The 24,252-nt window shown below is 38.4% G+C and overlaps 1 protein-coding gene across 1 annotated transcript in view; it reads right to left on the bottom strand.

Moving 5' to 3' along the window:
* Window positions 1–24,252, bottom strand: part of LOC129721343 (division abnormally delayed protein) — a 295,108-nt gene that overhangs the window by 55,161 nt on the left and 215,695 nt on the right. The window lies entirely within an intron of this gene.

Here is a 24,252-nt window from a genome sequence, read left to right as displayed (position 1 = left end):
AGTGCTGAAAGATGAAACTGACTACTGATGGCTAGGCGAGAAATAATCATGTAACTTCATTAGGCGGAATGCGAAATCACCAGGCAGGAGAATTTCATTGCAGAGCAGGATAATTGCGACAAAAGTAGACCTAAGGAAGCGTGAAATCTCATTAGCGCTAGCAGCCGGCGCCGAGTTTCTGCTGCTGCTATTTGCGTTTATTAGGTTTTTAAATTTGCTACGATGCAAATTCCGCACGAAGGCCTTAAGGCTGCTAATGAGTGTTCATTAATACACTTAAAGACTAGCTTTGAAGAGCATTTGTTGAAAAATCGTCAATTGATAGTCACAAAATTTCTCGAGAACATTTACACCCAGCGCACGTATAGGACGTCAAACAGCAATACTCATCATTCGGCGGTAAATTTTACGGATTAGGTATTCCCGCTTTCGTCCGATGAAGATAAATCCCACGTCAGATGACGTGATAATCTCATCCACAACATCCGGAGGCACCGTATTTTTCACTTGAAGGAGCGGCTTCACTGTTTACTAAAGATTCATCACACCAGCCTAACACACGGTGCGCTACAGAACGAGGAAATTCTTACAGCTTAGTTTATCGATCATCTATCTATCGAGGGCTGAGGGAAAATATTAGGCGCCACTGGCCTTAATGTTAGTACACTTGAAACGATGAAGCGGCAAATCTTCCGACCGAACGAACGCACCAAGTGAACGATGATAAATTGCCACCAAGGATCACTTCGTAAAGTTGGTGTGAAAGATTTGCTCTCGTCAAAGTTTATCTTGTGTCTGTTTGTCTTGCTCAAGACATCTAATCCAAGGTCAAATTATTGACCTGATCCAATCAGCGTTTGTGTCGATCTGGAATCTGGAGTTACATTGTGCATGTATTGTGTATAGATGCTGGAAGAGGAAGGATTTAATTATATGAATCGACCCTGGGGGGTGGAATTGTTAGTACATAAATACGATAACACGTGCGAAGCAGCGCTGGTTGACAGCTAACCCAGGTAACCGACCTTTCTGAAATAATGGACTTTATTGTACTGTACAGTGGAATTGCACGAACGAGATGTTTGAATGTTGGTGAACCTGTTTACGGTTAGTGAGGAAGGACTTGTATCATCTATCTTCCACCATCAATTAAAGGAAAATGAATCAACTAAATTCTTACTGTTGTTTATTTCTAGACAAGGAAGGTTTGCCGTCAGATTCTATCCTCTATTTTTCTTCAAAGTACTTTCTATTCATAAATTTGCAGCACTAGGATTGGATATTTTTCTATGAGTATTAAATTACTATTTATTCATAAAAATATGACAATTGCCAGAATGTTTAATATTTTCTTACGTTTCATCAATGTTGCTAAACCAACTTTCCCGTTGCACTGCTAAATATTATTCCTAATATCGGTGAAATGTCCTTTTCGGTACAATGATACTAAAAAGTCTACCTAAGAGACAATTGCCACAACTAATTCAATGTATTTATTATAGGTTGATAATCACCGTTACTGAATACGTATCGTTAGGTGACATATTTTAGCAATGTTGTCCACCGAAAAATATCTTTCAATGCATTGTTTAATTGTCTTGAGAAGGACAGTTTGTTGTTTCAACTGAATTCTCGGATACGTTTATCAGAAACTGTTAGGATGTGACCGTTTATCGCAACATTCGCTAAATAAAACATTCGTTTGAGCCAAAAGAAAACTTATAAATAGGCCTTGAAGTGTTTGCCGACACTGACAGAAAAAGTAGGTTTGCAGGTGCTAAAATGTTACCGTCCGTCGTACCATCCGCTAGTAAAACGTTGTGTTTGAGCCGAAGCAGACCCAACGAGTGTATTCCTGATTAATTAGGTATAATATTCGGTCGACCGTTCTAGGTAGAGGAAAACATCAAGTTCGATTCTGATTGGAAGAAATCTGCGTTTTAACAAGGCTTGACAAATTTGAATAGAACAATTTTTCGCATAATCAAATTACAGTCTTCGCATTTGGATGGATGTGAAATTAATTTTCTAATCGATTGCTGCAAAAAAGAAGGAAATCCGTTGAAAACAAACCGAGTGATTTTGCACTCCTCTAGACGTTCCTCGAAGATGTAGTTCTACGTCAAAATGGTATTTTTGCAGCGTTTTGAATTAGAAATGTTTTTCACAAATAGCGATTTGTGCAATGCTCAATTTTTATTCTGTTCTTATCTCTACTTTTATTAGTTTGATTTCAGTAATTAACAGTTTCTTTGACGAGTACCTAATTTTGATGTCTTGATGGAAGAAACAGTTTGAGAGTATATAGCATTTTTTGCTGAGGGCGATTTGGGGTGGTGGTTGGAAAACTTCAAAACTTATAAATTCAATACAATTTACTATATCACAGTCAGCACTAGATTTTTTTGTGAAGAGCAGTTTCATGCAACGAAGGGTAACCATTTCAATCGACCTTGTTTGATCTGGTTAATCACACCGCTCTGGCTCTAAAAATATTTTTAATTATCAATATCTTCCTACACAAGCCGTTTTAAAAAATAAGTCGTGTTTCAACCTCTTTGAAATAATGTCAAGTTTTACCAAAAAATAATTTGCATTATATAATTTTTTTTTTATTTCATGTATGATTTAGTGTTTATTTTCTAATTTTCTCAACCTAAATTCAAAATACCTCGAAAACGGATGCATTCACGAAAGTAATTTACTTAGGATTTTCAATTTAAAATGATTATTTCAAATGTCATTGAAATATAAATATTTTGGAAAATTAAAATGAAAACTACTTTTTTTTTTAATAAAACTCAATTTTTAATAAAACAAATTGTTTTTCATTTCTCCATCCTGGACAACTGAAAAAATGTAACTCTCTTTTTGGAAATTATAATTTAGTGTTGACAGTGACGTGTCAATCACGTTATCACGGTTCGTTTTTCCACGTTTCGTTTTTATCACGCGAAGCAAGAGTTCATTATTTGCCTGATGAATCATGACTTTTTTTTTCTTCATCTATAATTTATTTGACACGGCACAAATACAATTTAATGTTTAACGGCGCCAATTATATCTGGTAGCTTACTTTCTAAAGTATCTTAATAACTAAAAGCAAATTTTTTTATCCTCGCTGCCGACTACGAGCTGAAACTAAATCTAACTTAAAGCTAGAATGTTTTGCATTAAAGGCACTGATTTGTTGTTTGATGGTTTTCCATCGCCATAGGTAAGCAGCATATTGAATATGTTCCGCTGCTGGGCCAAGATATTACGGACTGGCATATTGGGTTGTCTCCCTCGGGGCCTGAGAGTATCGTGCGGGTCTAGTAGCTGTTTCCGGATCCGGGGTCTTAACGTGTTCTTGTCGTTTGGTTGGATGTAGGCGGAAGGGAATAGGATTAAACTGGGGCGTGGATGGATTTCAGGAGAACGTATATAAGGGACATGTAGGATAGGTCACGGCTCGCCAAGACATCACGAACAGGAACAGCCGGCTGCCTACTTTCGGCCTGCAGGGAAGCTATTAATTTAGACCTGGCGTCACGGTGTACAGGGCATGACCAAACCACATGCTCTATGTCGTGATAACCCTCACCACAGGCACAGATACCACTTTCCCCGAGCCCAACACGACGGAGATGCGCGTCAAATCTATAGTGATTGGACATAAGCCGGGACATCACGCAAATGAAATCCCGACCTACATCCAACCCCTTGAACCACGGGTTCGTCGATACTTTGGGGATTATGGAATGTAACGCCCTTCCCAATTCCCCTCTGGTCCAAGCATTTTGCCAACTGATGATCGTATTCTGACGTACAAGTGCGAAAAATTCATTAAAAGCAATTGGTCTTTCATAAATATCACCGTTTGTTGCGCCCACCTTAGCCAAAGAGTCCGCTTTCTCATTGCCCGGTATCGAGCAGTGAGAAGGGACCCACGCTAAGGTAATCTGAAACGATTTTTCGGATAAAGCACTCAGATGTTCCCGTATTTTCCCCAGGAAATACGGAGAGTGCTTAACATCTCTCATCGATCGGAGAGCCTCAATGGAACTGAGACTGTCCGTAAAGATGAAATAATGGTCCGTGGGCATTTTTTCGATAATCCCTAGGGTGTACTTAATTGCAGCCAGTTCTGCGACGTAAACAGAAGCAGGATTATCGAGCTTATGGGAGACGGTTAAATTGTTATTGAAAATACCGAAGCCAGTGGACCCATCAAGAAGTGATCCGTCAGTGTAGAACATATTGTTGCAGTTGATGTTTCGATATTTATTGGAAAAAAATTTGGGGATCTGCTGCACGCGTAAATGATCCGGGATTCCACGAGTTTCTTCTATCATGGATGTATCGAAAAACACAGTAGAATCAGGAGTATTTGATAAGTCGACACGATTTGGAATATTCGAAGAAGGGTTAATATCTTGGGACATGTGATGGAAATACAATGTCATACAACGGGTTTGAGAATTAAGTTCGATTAACTTTTCAAAATTTTCAATCACGGGACGGTTCAAGACCTCACATTTGATAAGAATACGAGAAGACAGGCTCCAGAAGCGGTTTTTCAATGGTAGTACTCCAGCTAAGACCTCCAAACTCATCGTATGGGTCGACTGCATGCAACCCAAGGCGATACGCAAACAACGATATTGTATTCGCTCCAGTTTGATCAAATGTGTGTTTGCTGACAGACAATATCGTTGTTTGGTAAAGCCTTATAAGGTCTCCTGGATGGGATCCCCACCATTGTCCGGTTATTGTACGAAGAAAATTCACTCTTTGTTGACATTTTTTCATCAGATACCTCACGTGACAACCCCAGGTGCCTTTAGAGTCGAACCAGATACCAAGATATTTGTGTACCAAAACCTGAGAAATCGTTTTACCCATTAATTGTGTTTGAAGCTGAGCAGGTTCATGCTTCCTAGAAAAAACTACTATCTCAGTCTTCTTCGGAGAGAATTCGATACCTAGCAAATCCTTGCAAATCGGCAGCTTTGGCTCCTGTAACAGAGATTATACTGTCGTCTGCAAGTTGTCTTATCGTGCATGAATTTGCCAGACATTCGTCGATGTCATTTACATAAAAGTTATAAAGAAGGGGGCTTAAACATAAGCCCTGGGGAAGACCCATGTAGCTAATGCGAAAAGTTGCCAAATCGCCGTGCGTAAAATGCATGTGCTTTTCGGACAACAAATTGTGCAAAAAATTGTTTAAAATTGGAGAAAATCCTTGTCGGTGAAGTTTGCCCGAAAGAATGTCAATGGAAACGGAATCAAAAGCCCCCTTAATGTCCAAGAACGCAGACGCCATTTGTTCTTTGCGAGCATACGCCAGCTGAATATCTGTTGAAAGCAACGCAAGACAATCATTCGTCCCTTTGGCACGGCGGAAGCCAAATTGAGTATCTGATAGTAGACCATTTGATTCGACCCAATGGTCTTAACGACGGAGTATCATTTTTTCCATCAATTTCCGGATACAGGATAGCATTGCAATCGGCCTATAAGAGTTGTGATCAGAAGCTGGTTTCCCTGGTTTTTGGATGGCGATCACCTTCACTTGCCTCCAATCCTGCGGTACAATGTTTTGCTCCAGGAACTTATTGAACAAGTTCAACAAGCGCCTCTTGGCATTGCCGGGTAGATTCTTCAACAAGTTGAATTTGATTCTATCTAACCCAGGCGCGTTATTGTTACAGGACAGGAGGGCAACTGAAAATTCTGCCATCGTAAAAGGTGATTCTATCGCGTCGTGGCCCGGAGACGCATCACGAACAATATTTTGCTCAGGAACAGAGTCCGGACATACTTTCCTGTCAAAATCAAATATCCACCTACTTGAAGACTCCTCGCTTTCGTTGACCGTTACGCGATTCCGCATTCTTCGGGCTGTGTTACAAAGAGTGCTCATCGATGTCTCCCTCGACGTCTCGTTCACGAACCGACGCCAATATCCGCGTTTCTTTGCTTTAGCCAAGCTTTTAAGCTTGGTATCAAGCTCCGAATACCGTAAATAGTCGCCAGGTATACCTCCCTTCTGGTAGGCCAAAAACGCGTCGGATCTTTGCGTGTAGACATCGGAGCACTCTTTGTCCCACCACGGAGTAGGAGGCCGTTCTTTAATCGTTACGCCGGGATATTTCTTCGTTTGGGCTTGCAACGCGGCGTCGAGAATCAAGCCCGCGAGGAGGTTGTATTCTTCAAGTGGTGGATGATATTGAATCGAATCGACCACTTTTGAAATCATTTCCTCGAATAACTTCCAATCGACATTCCGTGTGAGGTCATACGGAATGTCAACTGGTCGCATGCGAGTCGACCCGTTATTAATTGAAATAAGTATAGGCAAATGGTCGCTACCGTGAGGATCAAGGATTACCTTCCATGTGCAATCCAACCGAAGCGACGTCGAACATAAGGATAGATCCAAAGCGCTTGGGCGCGCTGGAGGTTTCGGGATACGTGTCATTTCACCGTTGTTTAAAATAGTCATGTCGAAGTCATCGCAAAGGTTATAGATTAAAGAGGAGCGGTTATCATTGTAAGGGGAACCCCAAGCCACACCATGAGAGTTGAAGTCTCCCAAAATCAAACGTGGCGAGGGAAGAAGTTCTATTAAATCAAAGAGCAGCCGTTGCCCAACCTGTGCTCTGGGAGGAATATATATTGAGGCAATACAAAGCTCTTTACCTTGTATTGTCATTTGACATGCGACAACTTCGATGCCTGGAATCGAGGGGAGGTTAATACGATAGAAAGAATAGCACTTTTTAATCCCTAAAAGTACTCCTCCATATGGGGTGTCTCGATCAAGGCGAATAATATTAAAATCATGGAAGTTGAGATCAATATTTGAAGTAAGCCAAGTTTCACAAAGGGAAAATGCATCGCATTTGTTTTTATTTATCAAAACTTTAAACGAATCAATTTTTGGTAAAATACTTCTACAATTCCACTGTAAGACAGAGATAGAATCCTTCATATACGCAGTTGAATTAGGCATCGAAGGATACAATCGCTGCAAGGAGGGGCCATTGGGCAGTCAACTGCTTCAAAAATGATCTAACTGTTGGGAGAAATGCTGTAAGAAAAATTTTAATTGGATCGGGTACATTGAAAGTTTCAAAAATCCAGTCCACAATGTCAGGAAATTTCACTTATCCAGAGTTTGTTTCATCAACTGGATGTGCAAAAGGAACAACTGGGGTTTTAGATGTTCCTGGCAGTGCTGGGAACTCCTTCTGGGACTTTAAATTTGCAAGCCCAGGAGGAGTTTGCTTCGGTTTTTCCGCAGCACTGTTTGGTTTGCTTGTAACTTTCATTTCACTTTGAGAAATCTTAGGACCTTTTCTGGGAAGTTTAGGAGAGGAAATATTTTTCCTCTTTCTAGACTCCCCAGGATTGGCGTAACATGTTCCCGCTGGTGAATCGTCAGAATCGGTTTCATCAGAGGACAACAGATCATAAGGGTTTGATGTAATGGGAGAAGTGGTAACGGTCTTCTTCAGCATCTCAGCGTAAGAACGCTTCGAACGCTCTTTGAGAGACCTCTTTATTTTATCCCTGCGGTGCATGTACACCGCACATGTCGAGAGCTTATGCTGACTCTCCCCACAGTGAATGCATTTTTCAGCATTTTCACTGCAGGAATCATCCGCATGATTCTCCCCACACTTGCCACAACGTGCCCTATTGCAGCAGTAGGCGGCGGTGTGGCCTAACTGCTCACAATTCAGGCAGTTCATGACGCGAGGCACATATAATCGCACAGAGAGACGAACCCGGTGGATCGAGACGTGGCTTGGTAGCGCTGACGCGGCGAACGTAACTCGAAACGAGTCTGATGGGGTGTATACTGTTTTGCCACCGATGATCGATGCTGACTGCAATTGCTTGCAGTCGAGCACCTTTACATCGGGACAGGTTTTGTTTTTAAAGCACCCTTTGGCACTTGCCAGTATACACTCGACGGACAGACTCGAATCAGTAATGACACCGTCGATCTCCACGTCTCGTGCGGGTATGTAAACGCGATACTCGCGTGTGAAGAGCTCAGAGCAAGCTATATCGTTGGCCTCTTTCAGGTTACTGACCACGACACGGAGCTTGTTAGGCCGGACCTTGGAAATTTCGCTCACGCCCTTGTACTCCTTCGTCAGGTCTTTAGAAATCTGCAAGAGGTTCAACTGTTACGATTTCGGTCCCGCCTTTGGCCGAAAATAGACAGTATAGCTGCCCTGGGCTCCGTCTGGGTAAAGCCTGGGGCGAGGGGGGACTGAAGAATGAACAGGGGAGGGGGTAACAGAAGGGTCAGGGTCAGAGGGGTTCGGGGATGGTGGCGCGGGAGGCGAGGGATCTACATCCATCCCGCTAAGTCTAGCGCACTAGCGCCGACAAGAGCACGTACCTTTTTACTTCTCCCTTCCAGTAAGGTTGGTTGTCCGATCGTTCGAAGTTGCAGCCGTTACAGCCGTTACAGCCAGCAGCACCAATACAGCAGCACCAAACAGCCACCAGCAGCGAGCCAGGTGTGAGATCACTCCACACAGCGATACAACTCACTGTCAACTGATGACTTCTTCTTTTCCTCTTTTGTGTCTCGTCCACTGCTGTAGCACAATTCAGCCAGCAGCCAAATCGGCTTACGCACCAGCTGGTAGTCACGATGCGAAATAGTTGCACAAAGGCGCGACCTTGAACCCGGATTTATTTCACTCGACCAGGCAAACAATGCCAACACTTGTTCACACGTCTTTTGTTTTATATTCTATCGGAGCGATCACCGATCACACGTCCGATACTGATGCGTGTTCGGCACAGAATGATGAATCATGACTTGATTGCCGATCAAATTTACAACTAGGTCTACAGCAAATTTGTTCGGAAGGTCGAGGGCTTCTGATTGATTCAATGCAGAATTCTGTCGCTATGTCAACGAAGTTGTTCAGAATGTCAAGTTAAGTACAGAATTCCACCTCTATTGATCCTGATTTACCTATTGCATCCTCCTAGAACAGCGGTTCTCAACCTTTTTTTCTCCGCGTACCCCTTTGCGGTAGTTTACAAACCAATTGTACCCCAAATCTTTTTGGCTGATTTTTTATATGGTAATTTGTTAAATCAACTGAAAAAACCTGTAATAAAGTTGGTAGTACTCTCCAATATAACAACAGAAAATATATTTTTGAACAATTTATCTAAAACATTGTGTAACTTTCTTTGGCCACTATTACTGTTGTTTTTTCTCGTACCCCCTAGTGGCTTTCGAGTACCCTTTGGGATACGCGTACTCCAGATTGAGAACCGCTGTCCTAGAAAACTGTGATCTCCAGCAAAGTTTTCAACATGACCTCCTGAACAAGTTTTCTAAAGACCACAGCATGTTTGAAATTTTCGATGCTATATACACACAAGCGTTGCGTTGCGGTCTAATTTCAAAACAAACTGTGTATCAAATAAAATCACTTGACCCTCGGAACAACTTTAGTAAAGACGACAACTTTTTAAATGACCGGATATACGAGATGTATAAGGTTCAAAATACTCAACACTACATGCACACTAGTGCCACGTTGCAGTTAAATTTCGAATAAACTGTGCACCAAATAGAAGCCCTCACAACTTTTCTGAAGACGAGGTTGTCGGTTGTCGGTTTCCAAGATAGAGTTAAATAAATTTGCCCATAACAGGTGATGATCAAATTTTCGGGGTGTTGTATTATTTGAACTGAGTATTGCAACACTCAGAGAAGCGATTCCAAACTTGTGACAGGTAGTGTATGTATTATAATCGAAAAATATCGAAATACACTGAATTAATAATTCTTTAGATATATTCTTGAGTTGTTATATGTTGCATTAAACTTCGATTGTTGAGTTAATAAACAGTTGAGAATATGCATGTTGAACATAAAATATCGTTTTAATTGATTATACAGAATAAATCTGCATTAAAAACTATGTTTCAAATATATCACGATTCAACTATATCACGCGAAAATATTTTTTGAAATCGAATTTTTTGAATCAAACAAAAAACGCGACTGTATTAAGAAATTCTATTTTGATCAATTTTTTTTTTCATTCTGTTTATTTTTTGTAAAGCTTTCTTAGCTCTCTAATATTCGTCCTCAGACAGTTTTTACGTAGTACAACCAAAGCTATTCTGAGCTATTTGAATAAAACATAGGCCAAAATGCATATGCCCTTATTGGGAAATTAGTCCTGAGTCTTAAAAATTCCTCCATCGGTAAAAAATACTCAATTTGCTTAACCAAATACATTTAAAGATGAGAAGAAAGCCCAAAGTACACAATAAAATGAATAAATCTTTTAAATGCAAAACTGAGATAACTAAATTAAAAATAATAATAAAGAATTGAAAATGAAGGAAAAAAACTACCAATATTCAGTGCCCAACTTGAAATTAAGAAAAAAAAATAGATTTTTTTTAAGGGGGGGATTTGTTAGTAGCTCAAGTATTTATGATAAATATTAGTAAGTAATGGATATGTGTGTCCAAACACAAATGGTGACTTCTCAACACTGTTAAGAATTTGTAATTTTAATTGTTAGGATTTGTTTGCTTTCGCAATTAGGACTTCTCGTTCGTAGGGATCGGACAATCATGTCCGCAAAAAACGCAAGTTATTCTCACTGTACTATTTAAAATAAAACTAAAAAATTAACATTAATTTTGATTTTGATTTTATTTTTTGCTCAGCGTCTCAGGTTGCATCTATGGACGTGTCACTGCATAACTATGATTTTGGATTTATGAGTACCTATGCTTTATTACGATCCAGATTTTTTTTGTAAGATTTAGACCATTGCACATAGGAGTACGTAGAACAAAAACTTGGCCAAAATTTTTTTTATGAGTTTTCAGATAGCAAATCTAGAGAAACATTTCAAAAGGTCTATCTGCTTTGATCGATTTTTTGATCGGTCACTTTGAAATGTTTATCATTTACATTGTTTATCATTTACATTTCTAATGTGTTTTCAGAGCCAGTTCGCGAGAGGCGCAACCGCATGTTGTTTTGATGTTCTCCGATTGGGCTGAAATTTTCAGTATTTGTTTGTCTATTCAAGGTAGGAAGTTTTGCAAAACTTAAATTTTTTTCATTGAGGTTAAGTGGGGTAAAACGGCCATTGAAAATGATATGTCCAAAAACGACAAATTCTAAAAAGTGCAATAACTCCTGCTAGACTTGGTGGATTTTTCCAAAAATTTGTGGAATTATTCTATACTAAGAGTACTTCAAAACGCATGGTAACAATATAGGGTAAAGAGGTGATTTGACGGAAAAAAACGCATTTTTCTTTTAAAAATTGTCAATTTTCAGGGTCATCCTACTCTTTTCAACATCGCTAGAAAAAATATCTGAATATGGCGTTTTGTAGAGCAACTCAAGAGCTTTGATGTCATGTATTAGCCAAGTGTGCCAAATGGGGTAAAACGGCCCTAGAAGGTTTTTTTCAAAAAACTGTCAAAATCACTAGAATCACTTTACTTCCTGCTAGACTTAAAAGATTTTACTTAAAATTTGGATTATCGCTGTACCTCACCAGAACTACCTACTTTACCAGAAGATACGCAATTTGGGGTAAAACGTTCCTTGAAGATTTTTTTTTTCGAAAAATGCCGTCAAAATCACCAAAAAACTAGGGTGAGACTTGATAAATTTACTGAAATTTTAGATTATAACTCTAGTTAGATACGAACTTAAGGGTTAGATGACAAAAGTGACAAATAGATTTACATGACGAAAAAAAATATTTTTCTTGGAAAATACTACTACATTTGAAAACTGACTAAAAAGGACTGAACTTTTTCTTGACTTTTTCACTAGGTTTCAAGAAAAGCATCAAACCCTGTAAAAGACAATATCGATGAGACGGTTGCTGAAAGACTGCAATATTTCGAGTTTTGTTAAAGCAAATGAAGTAAGTTATGGTTTGAGTTTCATGTTCATCTTTTTAATTTGATTGTTTTTAAATTTAATTTAAATCTTTTTAATTTGATTATTTTTAACTTAATTGTCATCGGTCTCATTCTTCGCTTTTTCCTGAGTGTTGGCCAAAAAAATCATGTTGATCTGGTTGCTGTTGTATCAACAAAAATGAACAATCATTTTGAAAAATCACGACTTCGAAAATTAATGCTTAACAATTTTTAGTCATGATGTTCTTCAACTTTCATCAAAGCACCATCTTCCTTTACGCTAAGTTTTGCATACATAACTATTGCAGAGAATCGTGCAAATAACGATTTTATTTGCTCCACGGATAAGTAGGTACTCGGTTGGAATTATTTATTTTCGCGACCATCATGTCGATAATATCTTTTACTTTGTTTGAAGCTTTTTGTGAAGTCAAGGAAAACTTTAGTCCTTTTTAGTCACTTCCCAAAAGATGCATCTGGATAATATGCCAAATAAAAGCTTTGTAGTTGTTTATAAAATGCTAACTTCTGGTTCTGGACCTTTTCTGTAGAGAAAATAGCACCCCGAAAATCGCTAAGTATTTCTCAAGAAAAATATTTATTTTCATTAGGGGCCATCCACATACCACGTGGACAGATTTTTAACGATTTTGACCCCCCCCCTCCCCCTCCGTGGAAAACTGTCCGTATAAATTCTAAAAAAATTGTATGGACCGTGGACATTAGCCAACCCCCCCTCCAAAGCTGTCCACGTGGTATGTGGATGGCCCCTTATGTAAATCTATTTGTCATTTTTGTCATCTTGCCTTTAAGTTCGTATTAACTGAGAGTAATTATCTAAATTTTACCAAATCAAATCTATCGAGTCTAACCCGAGGTCTTGCAGTATTGGTGATTTTGACGGCATTTTTCGAAAAAAAAAATTTTCAAGGAACGTTTTACCCCAAATTGCCTATCTTCTGATAGAGAAGGTAGATCTGGCAAGGTACAGTGATAATCCAAATTTTAAGTAAAATATTTTAAGTCTAGCAGAAACTACAGTGATTTTAGTGATTTTGACGGTTTTTTGAAAAAAAAAAAAAACTTTCTAGGGCCGTTTTACCCCATTTGGCACACTTGGCTTATACATGACATCAAAGCACTTGAGTTGCTCTACAAAACGCCATATTCAGATATTTTTTCTAGCGATGTTGAAAAGAGTAAGTATGAGTCTGTATAGAGATTAGCTGTTTTACTTAGAAAATAAATTTATGTTCAATGTTGCTTTTGTGTAAATGTATTTATTATATACACCGTCATATGCGTTTTTAACGCCTACCTAAGTTGGTAGCATTCATTAGCCCTACAATGATTTATGAAAATTGTGACAAGTTTTCTTTTCAATTTTGAGAAAAATACCGAAAATACCGGTTTTTTCGCCTCCCCAATACCGGTATTTCGGTATTGAAAAAAATATCGGTTTTAACGGTTTTACCGGTTTTTGTTTTACCGGTAAACCACCCTACGAATGACGTTTCTTTTGTATACCACTTCCAATGTATGCAGTACAATTTAGAAAAGACCCAAAAAGTGGTGCCTCTTGCCTGTGCACTATACTTGTAGCGGTTTGATATTCACTTACACTATCACGTGTGATTCCGTAGTTCTTTTTCACCACTAAAATTAGTTTTATTCACGAGCTGAAAAAGGATCAAATGTGCACTTCAAAAAGCAGTGCAGCCGATCTTCGTGTTAAAAAAATATGACCAATAATACAAAATGACATTTTTAGCCTGGAGAAACATCTGTAAAAAGTTGCAGCCAAATGAGAATGATATAATTTATCAAAAAATATTAAAATTGGCACTTTTTTCATGGAATTGTTTAGGAATATTCTAATAACTAATAAAGTAACTGTAACTACACAGTTCAACTGTACAACTCATGATCTGTACAGGTTACGACTAAACTTTAATACGCTCAATCCGTAAAAAAAACTCGCGTAACATTCCAAAAGGACCTAAGTAACATTAAGAGACTTGTTTTTGTTTACTTTCTCTTTGATTAACATCTGAATTATTTTTACATTTTTCAAGTCATTGAAAATTGCTATGCTAATTGCTGACGCCATCGTTTCTCCTCTTATGACTCTTAGAGCGCCGTAAATATCGTTCGGATATGATGCTGAGCAGCAGCAGTGGTGCGATGCAGTTAGAAGGAAAGTGCGGAGAAAGGGACTTCTTCGGTTGCTTAAGTTGAGCTAGAGTAGGAGAATACACACTCTCATTTACTCTCTTCTTTGACAAAAAATCACTATCATGTGCGACTACGATTCCATTTTTTTGCATTTTTGTTATTTTTTATCTCTCAAAATAAAACAGTAAGTTTTCCATCACATATAAAAATGCCAATATCTCAGCCTCTCGTAAATCCTGCTGTGCAACAAAAATTTCAGTTCTTGACCGTTTTTTTATATGTGTTTTAAAAAGTTTCCCTTATCAATTATAGGAAAGAATCACTTTTTTGCGGTTTTTTATGAGTGTTGTGAGTCAAACAACTGAATGCGATGCTGAACTAAACCATGCAATATGGAAAATGTTTGATTTCCATTAGATTCCACAAATTTGCAAAAAGTGAAAAAGATGTTTTTAGCTTGAAAAAGTCTTTTTTTTTTCATAAATTACGTTTAGGTAACTCTTAAAACTATGGGGAGCTCCGTAGCCGCAAGGTTACAGAGTCCGCCTTGGTAAGCGGGTGGTCGTAAGTTCGAATCTTAGTAGAATCAGGCCATTTGGTTGCCAAAGAACTTAAACATGGGTTTATTCTCAGGCTTCCAACCAAGTACCCTTCTTTCAATCTGAATTCTACAGTACCTCTGTTGACTCTCCTTCTAACAAAAATAAGTCCCTGTTATAATAAAACTGGTGTGAGTAACGTATTAAATTTCTCTCCAGGGAATTGTAATTAGGCGATATTGTTAAGATGGACAGAGGCTCGGTATAGTAGAGTAGTAAGCTTGAAACGGAAAGGTAAAACTTACACACACGGATATGAATGATAAGCGTATCAATTACTTCAATAGTGATACTGCCAATAATATGAAATGCGGAGTACAGAAAACACCTGGGCAATGTCACAATAGACTTAATCTCTGGTCGCAGTGATGAGTCCACACAGGAAAAAAAACCCTAAACATGTTTCTATAAAGCCGAAATGTTCTACACAAATACTATAAATTAAACTTTCTTTCAAGTTAGGTTTGAGCACCTTGACTTCGACAACTTCGATTTTTTTGGGACACCCCACTGATTGTACAAGTTTTAGGGACTCAATACTTTAAATGGTCAATAACGACGCCGGAAACGTAATTGAAATCAGGGGAGAAGAAGAAAGGGATGTAAGTGTGACCCTTGCTATTTGAAGACAGTGCATCTCCACAAAGGTCACAGGAAAATACTTTTTGTTAGCAGGAAAGGGTTAGTTGGATCAGGATTCACTTTGATGAGTGATGCAATTATACATATAATTTATACCCGATTCTGTTGAGCTATTTTCAGTTTATTTTTCGTTTAATCGGCTGATTAGAGATGCACGCTTAGCGTACGAGTGTGAGATTTATTCCACTGGAGTACAAAATTGTTAAGTTTTCTGATTTGAGACTGATTGATACCAACAGACGGTATGTTTTCGGCCACACGCCCATTTAGTGGTATATTTCAGTGAACTGCAAGATATTATACTGCACGAAGTGGATCTGAATTACATAGAAAGGCTGTTGGGGCCACTCACAAATTTGCAGGTTCTACTTGAAAAGAAACTAGTTATCACATTTTTATTTTTGCAACCGAATTAAACCAACAAACATTAAATCTGTTAGTCCAACGGCAGGGCTGTCCAATCAACACCATCTTATACCACGAGAACCGTCTTAAGGATAATAACGTGGCCATTGCTCTCGTTGACGCAACAGAAAATAATCCTATAAGATCGGAAATCTTGGCAACATACATGCATTGAAAAGTGTAACAAAATCAGCCTCAAAACAAAGTTCCTAATCCACCCTCAAAACGCCAAAGCAATCACTATTGGTTCTATTTTCTTCGATCCTTGACAGTCGTCCTTGAAAACTGAGCTTTCGATTCTTGACTATTCTTGAAAACTTAATATGTTTGTCAAAACACTATTCGAGCTTTATGTGAAGGAAAAAAAAAAAAACACTATTCGAGAGCAGTCAAGAAAAAAAATGTGATGGGATATGAATTTATACTAAATTTAGTATAGGATATTTATAAATTATGAAGACTTTCAATATTGACCATCACAGCTGGTAAATTTTACAAGCTATGCTGTAGCATAATAAAAATATAATGAGTTTTAATCATGCATTGTGCTGAGATTTGAGTTTACAATATAAGAAACTTGATCAATTCTCTAAACAGCATGTTCTCGAGATTGCACAAAGAAACTGGATGCTCGGTGTGTGTTCAATATTTAATCTGATCTGATTAGTTCCGATTGTCGTGTCGTGTCGATGTCGCATTAATATCACTGGTTTATTTACACAGCGATGTTGAATCGTATAATATAGAAACACAATGATTGATTCACTGCATCAACCTTTATTCATACGTGACAGTTTTAGATCAAGCACACTTTACAGAAATAACATGTTGTTTACAAAATGGCTGAGTTATCTGCTTAGTATAAATTATCTCACTGCTTGTGAACTGTGCGATATAAATTCTGCTTTGTTTTGCTTCTCTCGGTCGCTCTCTACTGCGCTTAATTTTTCGCACATAATTTTATCTCCGTTGTCTGTCAGTCAGTACAGAGCATTCAACTCAGCTCTAATCCTCTTAGCATCGAATAGAATCCCACCAGCACCACACTATCGTCACCATTCCACACGGAAGCATCTTTGCGAACTGTTTTCGAGCAGCGATGCGATGCGCTAAGAACAGTTCCAACACTTTGCAGGCGACAGAATGAGTGAGCATGTAATCACCAGCTGTTTGCTAATTAAACATGATTAATTTTTGCTCGCGTCGTTAATTATGAATCCCGCAAGTATGAATGGAGACTTTTGTCCGTCAGTTTTTGGAACAATAACCCGAACCATAAAAGGACAATGGATCACAAAAGGTGCGCTGTTTTCTTGGCACATCTCATAAAGAATTCACTCATCTTTCCCAGTTTTGTCGGAAAAAACAGTTTCTCCTTTTGGGACCCGTCTTCCTACCACGACACCAAAGCGACAATAATGTTCTCTAACAGGAGAACTAAGAAGACGCAAATAACGGTGCCATAAATTTGTCCTACTGTGTAGCAACAACATCATTTGTCTGGAATGCTTTCAGCAACAATATTTACGCTGCTGCTCCCAGGAAGCAGTGACTGCTGAAAAATGGGCAGATGGTAGCGTAACTTCCGGAGTGAACCGCAGTTTCACTCCGCAGAAGCAGAGCGACATGGATAACGCACTTGCACAATTTGAATGAAGAAAAAATCACTTTTAGTTGAATTTATGCGTTGTTCTCATGTTGTGCTTTATATTTGAACACGTCATAGTTTAAAGAAATTCAAGTGGAGAGTGAGAAAGAAATGCTGAAACCCATGTCAATACTGGTCTGACGAATTACGCAATGAGCCATTAACTGATTTGACAATCATTGTGAATGCTTCGCACGTCAGAACCCATTTCTTTTCCACCAGCAGTACCTTTTCGGGTGGATAAAAATAAGCGCCGCTTTCGCCTTCCGCGGAATTAGGCTAAGAGCAGAAACTTGCTTATCCTTCTCCGTAAAATACGAATTAAAACTCTTTGGTGTTAAAAACAGTTGGTCGTTTTTTGATTATGGTTAAGATTTTCGAGAACGTACTACAAGATGCACAGAAACAATCCTCTCATTAACTCTCACATCTCTTTTTCACATTTGCTTTCTCTTAGCTCACCTCTCTTCTGCATAATTAAAATGTCAATAGCAAAAGTAGAAAATGTCACCGAAACGGCGTATATCATCAATCAGTTCAAGGATACGTTCGATTGTAACCTGTATGTGTGTTTCTACTTTTACACAAAGTTCAACCACTCTGTCTGGTCGCAAGCAGCTATTTAATTTTTTTTTAAATTTTCATCCATACAGGGAAAGGTTTTACTAAAAAATCCACGCTTTAGTCTAGAGAAACTGATTTCACTAATGGCTTTCGGAGTTGACTAAAACTGGCTGTCAAACTGGGACTGCCATCCTCGAAATGCAGAATCGCTTTTTAATTTGGACAAATGAACTTCGCCAAGAACGGTTGACTGAATCACGTACATCGTTTGAAAATGCCCAGGTGAAGAACCGAGCAACTTATGTAGTGGAAATTTTTCCTAAACTTTGAGATTTTGCCGTCTCAGTGATCTTCCGGTTGGAAGCAGGTGCTTAAAGGACCGACCGACCCGCTGGCTTAACTTGTATCACGAATGAATGGTTCAGAGAAATATTCGTTTTCCTTTCGTTCGGTTGAGGGAATCCCTTTGGACTCGTTGAATGATTATGTTTCACATTGTGTTGTCTCCGGGCGATTCGCCCAGTTTCGGGCATGCTTCAGTTGAGTTGAGGACAGACAAGTGGATGTTCGTGTCAAGATTTCCCAGCCGGTAGATAACTGCTGAGAAAGTTTCCCAATGTTGCAGTTGTTTTGCTTTTCTTTCGAGCTGAGGGGAAAACAGAACTGAATTGTTTGAAGCGCTTGACTTTTAGTTGACTTTACATTGCAGGGAATTCGGTTTTACCTTTCTCCTTGTGGTCATTAATATGCAGGCATTCGTGTTTTTTATAATAAATTTACCAGAAAAAAGACTGCATTTCACAATTTAAGAGTACCGTACTTATCATTATTTGTTTTTATTGTTTGAGGTAATGTTTTGTTTGACTAAAAACGAACAAATTTTGAAATTTTTTAGCTACCTGATGTTTGTTATCAATTACTTTGAAGAGATCAATACAGGTCATCTAAGCATATTTAGATGCTAGTACAGAGTAAGTTTATTTATGTAAATTTCAAAATTTGAAACATTGTTATATGGAGGAAAAAATTACGTTACATCAATTCACGTTATAAAAAGGTTTTTTTTTTCGTTTTCGAATGAGACAAATGAAGGGACATTTGAATGAAAACGGGAAATGTATAAGAATTTCGATTTTTTCGGCCCTGCTTTGGGCCGAAAATCGACAACCGGATGGCCTGATAATCTGTCTTGGTAAAGCTCGACACGAGAGGAAACTATCCAATAAACAGAAGATGGGGAGCAGAAGGGATAAAGTCGGAGGGGTTCGGAGATGGGGAACCGGGAGATGAAGAATCTACATCCATCACAGCAGCTGATTTTAATACAGCAAGGCTCAGCCTTGCACGACTCATTCAATCGCAGCGTTCCACAGCAAACGGACATGTTAATAATAATTGTCCGGATCTGTTTTACTTTCAGCGGTAGCGAGTGTGTATGATCGTTAACAAGAGAATTGGAATCATACCGTGTAATAAAATGGCAATCCAAAATGATGGAGAACCAAACAAACCTGTCACTTTTATGAGGAAAACCGGAGCGTTTTAAATACTCCAAATCATAATTGAAGAAGGACACATATTTCTCTGTCACTTGTCAGAAACCGAGGCTGGTGAATAGCAAAATTCTAGTACTGGTGCTGGCAGAGATATAAAACAGCTGGAGCAAAGACAACAACAGTGCATGAAAAAGTCTGTTTTATTATAATTACGTACACGGCAGTGAAAGCAGCAATATTTTTTATCTGTCGTCACATACACTGGTAGTTAAAAAAGCAATCTGGAGCAAAAAGCTGGATTTTTTACTATTGTCATCACACATACACTGGTACCAGTAGAGATGCAAGACTTCGGGGCAGAGAGTTGCTCTTTAGTCACATTTTCAATGCAGTGGAACACAGTGAATATGAAAATACTGTAGTCCAACGTCATTTTTCTATTTTATCGACACTCCATAAATTCTTAGGCCATTTCGCATAAAAAATCTGATTTTGTCAATTTCAAAAACTATTTGACATTTTTCATAGTTAAAAATAGGAAAAAATTGACCGCTTTGAGGCGCCACTTTCCGATGTTCAGATATTTCGACTTTGGTTCTGCTTTGGGCCGAAACAAGACAACCGGAGGGTCTGATAATCTATCTCGGTAAAGCTTGACACGAGAGAAAATTTATTCATTTTTGACCCATTTTTTATGGAAACTACAAAGATTAGCTGAATTTCCGATCATGTCCGATCATGGAGTATTGAATTTACCTAAAGTAATCTTAATTAGGGGTCTATTGAATTTACCTAAAGTAATCTTAATTAGGGGTCAATTACGTTAAATTTGAAGAAAAGAGTAAAATTTGATAAAAGCTCAGAAAATATAATTTTCAGCAATGATTATTCCATATCATCAAAGTAATACTGATTAGTTCACTGGAAACATCAAAGATTTTAATTTTAAAGCTAGTTTTCAAGCGTTTGCAATAAACCGAATGCAAATCGATCGAGCAATGATCAAATGAGAGCGAATTTAGCAAACTGCAGCTCGTGAACCAAAATGAATAAATTTTAACCTGAAATATCCTCATTTTCGTTTCCACATACCAGTACTTGTTTTGAATATATATTATTTAGGGAAAAATTTACATGAAGCTAGTTAATTGGAAAATATTAAAAAAATTGATCAATCTCACCCCGTTCCATGGTAGTTATTTCATTTGTGGAAAATGGTTCGTTGGATACATATGATGTTTTCAGCAAACTCGTAGATATTATTTTCGTCGTTTCAGAAACAAATATATATACACAACGAAAGGGAAAAATTGGAAAAAGTTTAATAAATAATTATAACATGAATATCTCGAAAAACTCCCTTTTCAAAGATCTGAATTTATTTTATAATAACTACACATTGTTAGCTAAACATTGATGCTTGTTAGAACTTGTAGAAATAAAAACTAAAAAAGTTATCAATAAAAAAAAACATTTTTTTTAAATTTTTTCCGCAGTATGTTTTTTTTCTGGAAGAACTGTGGAGGGGGGTAGAAAAAGTGTTCAAAATATGACCACGTGGTTTATTAACGGCCCCTTTGTTGCTTATTTAAGCTTTAGCGGTATGTGAACTCTCATGAATAGCTTATTCATCACTTGTTGTAGTAAAAATAGACCCTAGTCGTTAGTATAGTGTTGCACCGCAGTACTTTTCTGAAGCCTGTCCAAGATAGTGTGCTAGTGAAGTTTTTATTTCCAATGTCTGTTAATCTATTATTTTAAAAGAATTTTCGTTGAAAATTTAATTTTTTCCTCATTTGGTTATAGTTGTAGAATTTATTTCCAAAGAATTTCACAAAATACCGTAGAATTTTTTTTGAAAATAAGTTTAGCAGTAGTACTTTTAATATAACGATTATTTAAAAACGGTTATTAAAAAATTATCTGCGCGGCAGATCTTGCTTTTATCGTTCACTTTAACGTAGTTTGCTTAGAATTGTTTATTTATTTTATTTAGAATTATTTCTTAATTGCGAATTGCATTTTTCTACCATTTAAATGTAATAAAATGAAAAAATAAAGTGGGGTAATAAACTTACCAACAACGATGGCATCAACATTTCAACTGTACAATCTCAGCGAAACAACATCCATCATACTGATTGAAGTTTTAAACAGGTAATCAAATATGCACACACGTACTAGTATTTTATTGCCCAAGCCTGGCTGGTCGCTTTTCTGCAAGGAAGCAGTCCATTTATCATGCTCCTGATGGCGGGAACACAAGCACCGTTGTTCTGATTGGAAAAGGGTCACTGCACAGGTGAGAGCATTTCTCTAATGAAACAACCGTAAATTACAATATGGGACAGGTTTCCATTCGAGCGGCATTGAAGCGCCCTCTGGATGGCATGCGCTTGCCTAAGTACGTGCCTCGTAAGATTAATGTTGTCAGGGCCAGGACTTTCCGGGCGAAGAACATCTTTATAATTTGCTCCGTTCGTGTTGGCAACTTCGTTCGTTTGGCTGCGGTGGATTAACACTGTGGAGGTTGCATTTAGGTGCCACAACTCCGGTTCGTTTCTGGTTAAGATGGACCCCGGCAGGCTTGCTCGTAAACGTAGATTTACTGGTTAACAGTACATATTGTGCATTTCTTCATGGGTTTTACGTGCGATTATCTACGAGTTGCAGCTTAAGTGGTCTATAACATCATGAAACAACTTTTGCATTCCATCCGGATTATGTGCAAATAATTGTTTTGAGTTTGTATTTTTATTATTGCTTATTAATTTTTATTAAATAGAAAATAGTACAAAATTGATTACAAAAACTGATAGAATTTTTTTATCGCCATTACGCACTAATGGAAAAATCTCGTTCTCATCATTGAAACTGTTTCAACTAGACAAGCCTTTGTTTCACTATTTTTTCTCGACTTGCAGCTGGTTCCAATTTCAACACGAATCCAGATCCACAAAAAAAAACAATTTTCAAATCACCCTCCGGTGCAATAATCTCCATCGGGTGTGCATGCATAAATTTTGAATTTGCGCATTGCAACGTTTTCACCATTGTTTGATTTTTTTGTTATATTCTCGATCCACCATTCCCAGAGCCTTCAGTTGCAACATCGAATGATATTCTCGCTGCTATTAAATCGGTGAAATCGACAGCGGATTACAAGTATGAACACATGTCACATTGCTAGCTAGTGATTAAATGTTTACCTAAGTCCCAGGATAGCGTTTTCAAGCTCCGCTGTGGGTCACATTCCACCGAAAAATATCCATAATTAATCATAAAACTGGGGCCGAGGGCGAATGTTTCAGTTTCTGATAGCTTCCTTGCAGGAAGCTGCAGCAAATCCGGCTACCTTCACCGTTAGTACCTAAAACTCCACTCTATACGTGTCCCCATTTACTTTCCTTTACTATTATATCCGAGCGCTAAAACGGAGGCTGCTTTTGCGAAGGGTTGCAGTCCTTGGCCGTCGTCATCGTCCTCGGTTATGAGTTTTCCCTCTCTGTATTTTCGGGTTTCAACTCGGCCTTCATTATGCTGACAACTCCATCTTCAACCGGAGTTTGTTGCGGCTCCCTCAAGTGTGCAGTCTATATGCTAAGTGGCTGCATTAATTTCACCACACCTCGCTCGAAAAGAGGCCAGATTGCATTCATTTGCCATCCATCCGAGCCGCCGACAGCGACGACGATGAGGACGACGACGACGATGTCGGTCGACTAGCCAAATCATCACCGTGCCTGCCCTTGCTGCAGATGCTTTTACATTGGCATCTGGTGGTGCAGCACCACCCCCGAAACCGAGCTACCGACAGGACCCAAAATCCTACTGGAAGGCGGCATGCTGCACCACTGCACCATCGAAGCACTTAAATTATTTTTCATTCATCCCAGGCTAAAGCCTTTCCCGCTAGACGATGAAGTGAGTTTTCCGTCCCGTGAAGCTTTTCATTCATTCTGCTGCTATCTTGAAATCGGCAAAAGTATACTTGAGGCAAGCGAAAAAAGTGTTGAATGGATGAATGGCGTACTTATCCTGGCTTCCAACGTTGCTGTCGGCTGCGGGGCCAACGACGGTGAGTAACGGAAGTGCAGGGACAGACGACGATTGGGAAAATTGTTTTCTTCAGGTTCGGTGTACTTGGCTTCAGTTTTGTTTCTTCAATTGAAAGTGGAAGGTGAAACGGAATTTGATGTCAAAAGTCAGCTGTTTGCGATGGAATTGGCTGTTATCTGGAGCAGTCCGTGCCTGAGTGCCTACAGAAAACGTGCTGAAAACTTACTATCGTTTGGTCTACTGATATACCCAATTGTGGTTTATAATCCGTTGTCGGGTGTGCACTTTTATCCGATTTAGCATTTTCGGATTTTCACACCAGAGCGGCATAAGTTAACTACTATTCAATGATATAATCGAGTAGCCAATTTGCACTGTGCGTAATATGAAATCTAACTATTACCCGCCGAAAAAAACTGATTCCCATACGCTAAAATTATCTTGCAATGAATCGCTCTTGCCTGCTAACAAACGAGTATAGAAAATTGAGTTTTGATTAATGTTAAACAACTTTCGTGATATTGAAAGTTGCTTATTTTTTATCAATTATTTAGTGACGATTATAACTGAAAAGGATGTAAATGGAAAATACAAAGGACAATGTAGAACAACTTTGTACGATGAACTTGAAATCCGTTAGTACTACTAGAAAAGGAAAGCTTGTACAACTATATTCGTTTTGTCTACGTTTAGTCATACTCCATTACACTGTTGATTA

This window comes from Wyeomyia smithii, chromosome 2, assembly GCF_029784165.1.
Source record: "Wyeomyia smithii strain HCP4-BCI-WySm-NY-G18 chromosome 2, ASM2978416v1, whole genome shotgun sequence".
Classification (NCBI taxonomy): Eukaryota; Metazoa; Arthropoda; class Insecta; order Diptera; family Culicidae; genus Wyeomyia; species Wyeomyia smithii.
The sequence above is the reverse complement of the archived record's forward strand: the minus strand, read 5'-3'. Positions and strand labels throughout refer to the sequence as shown.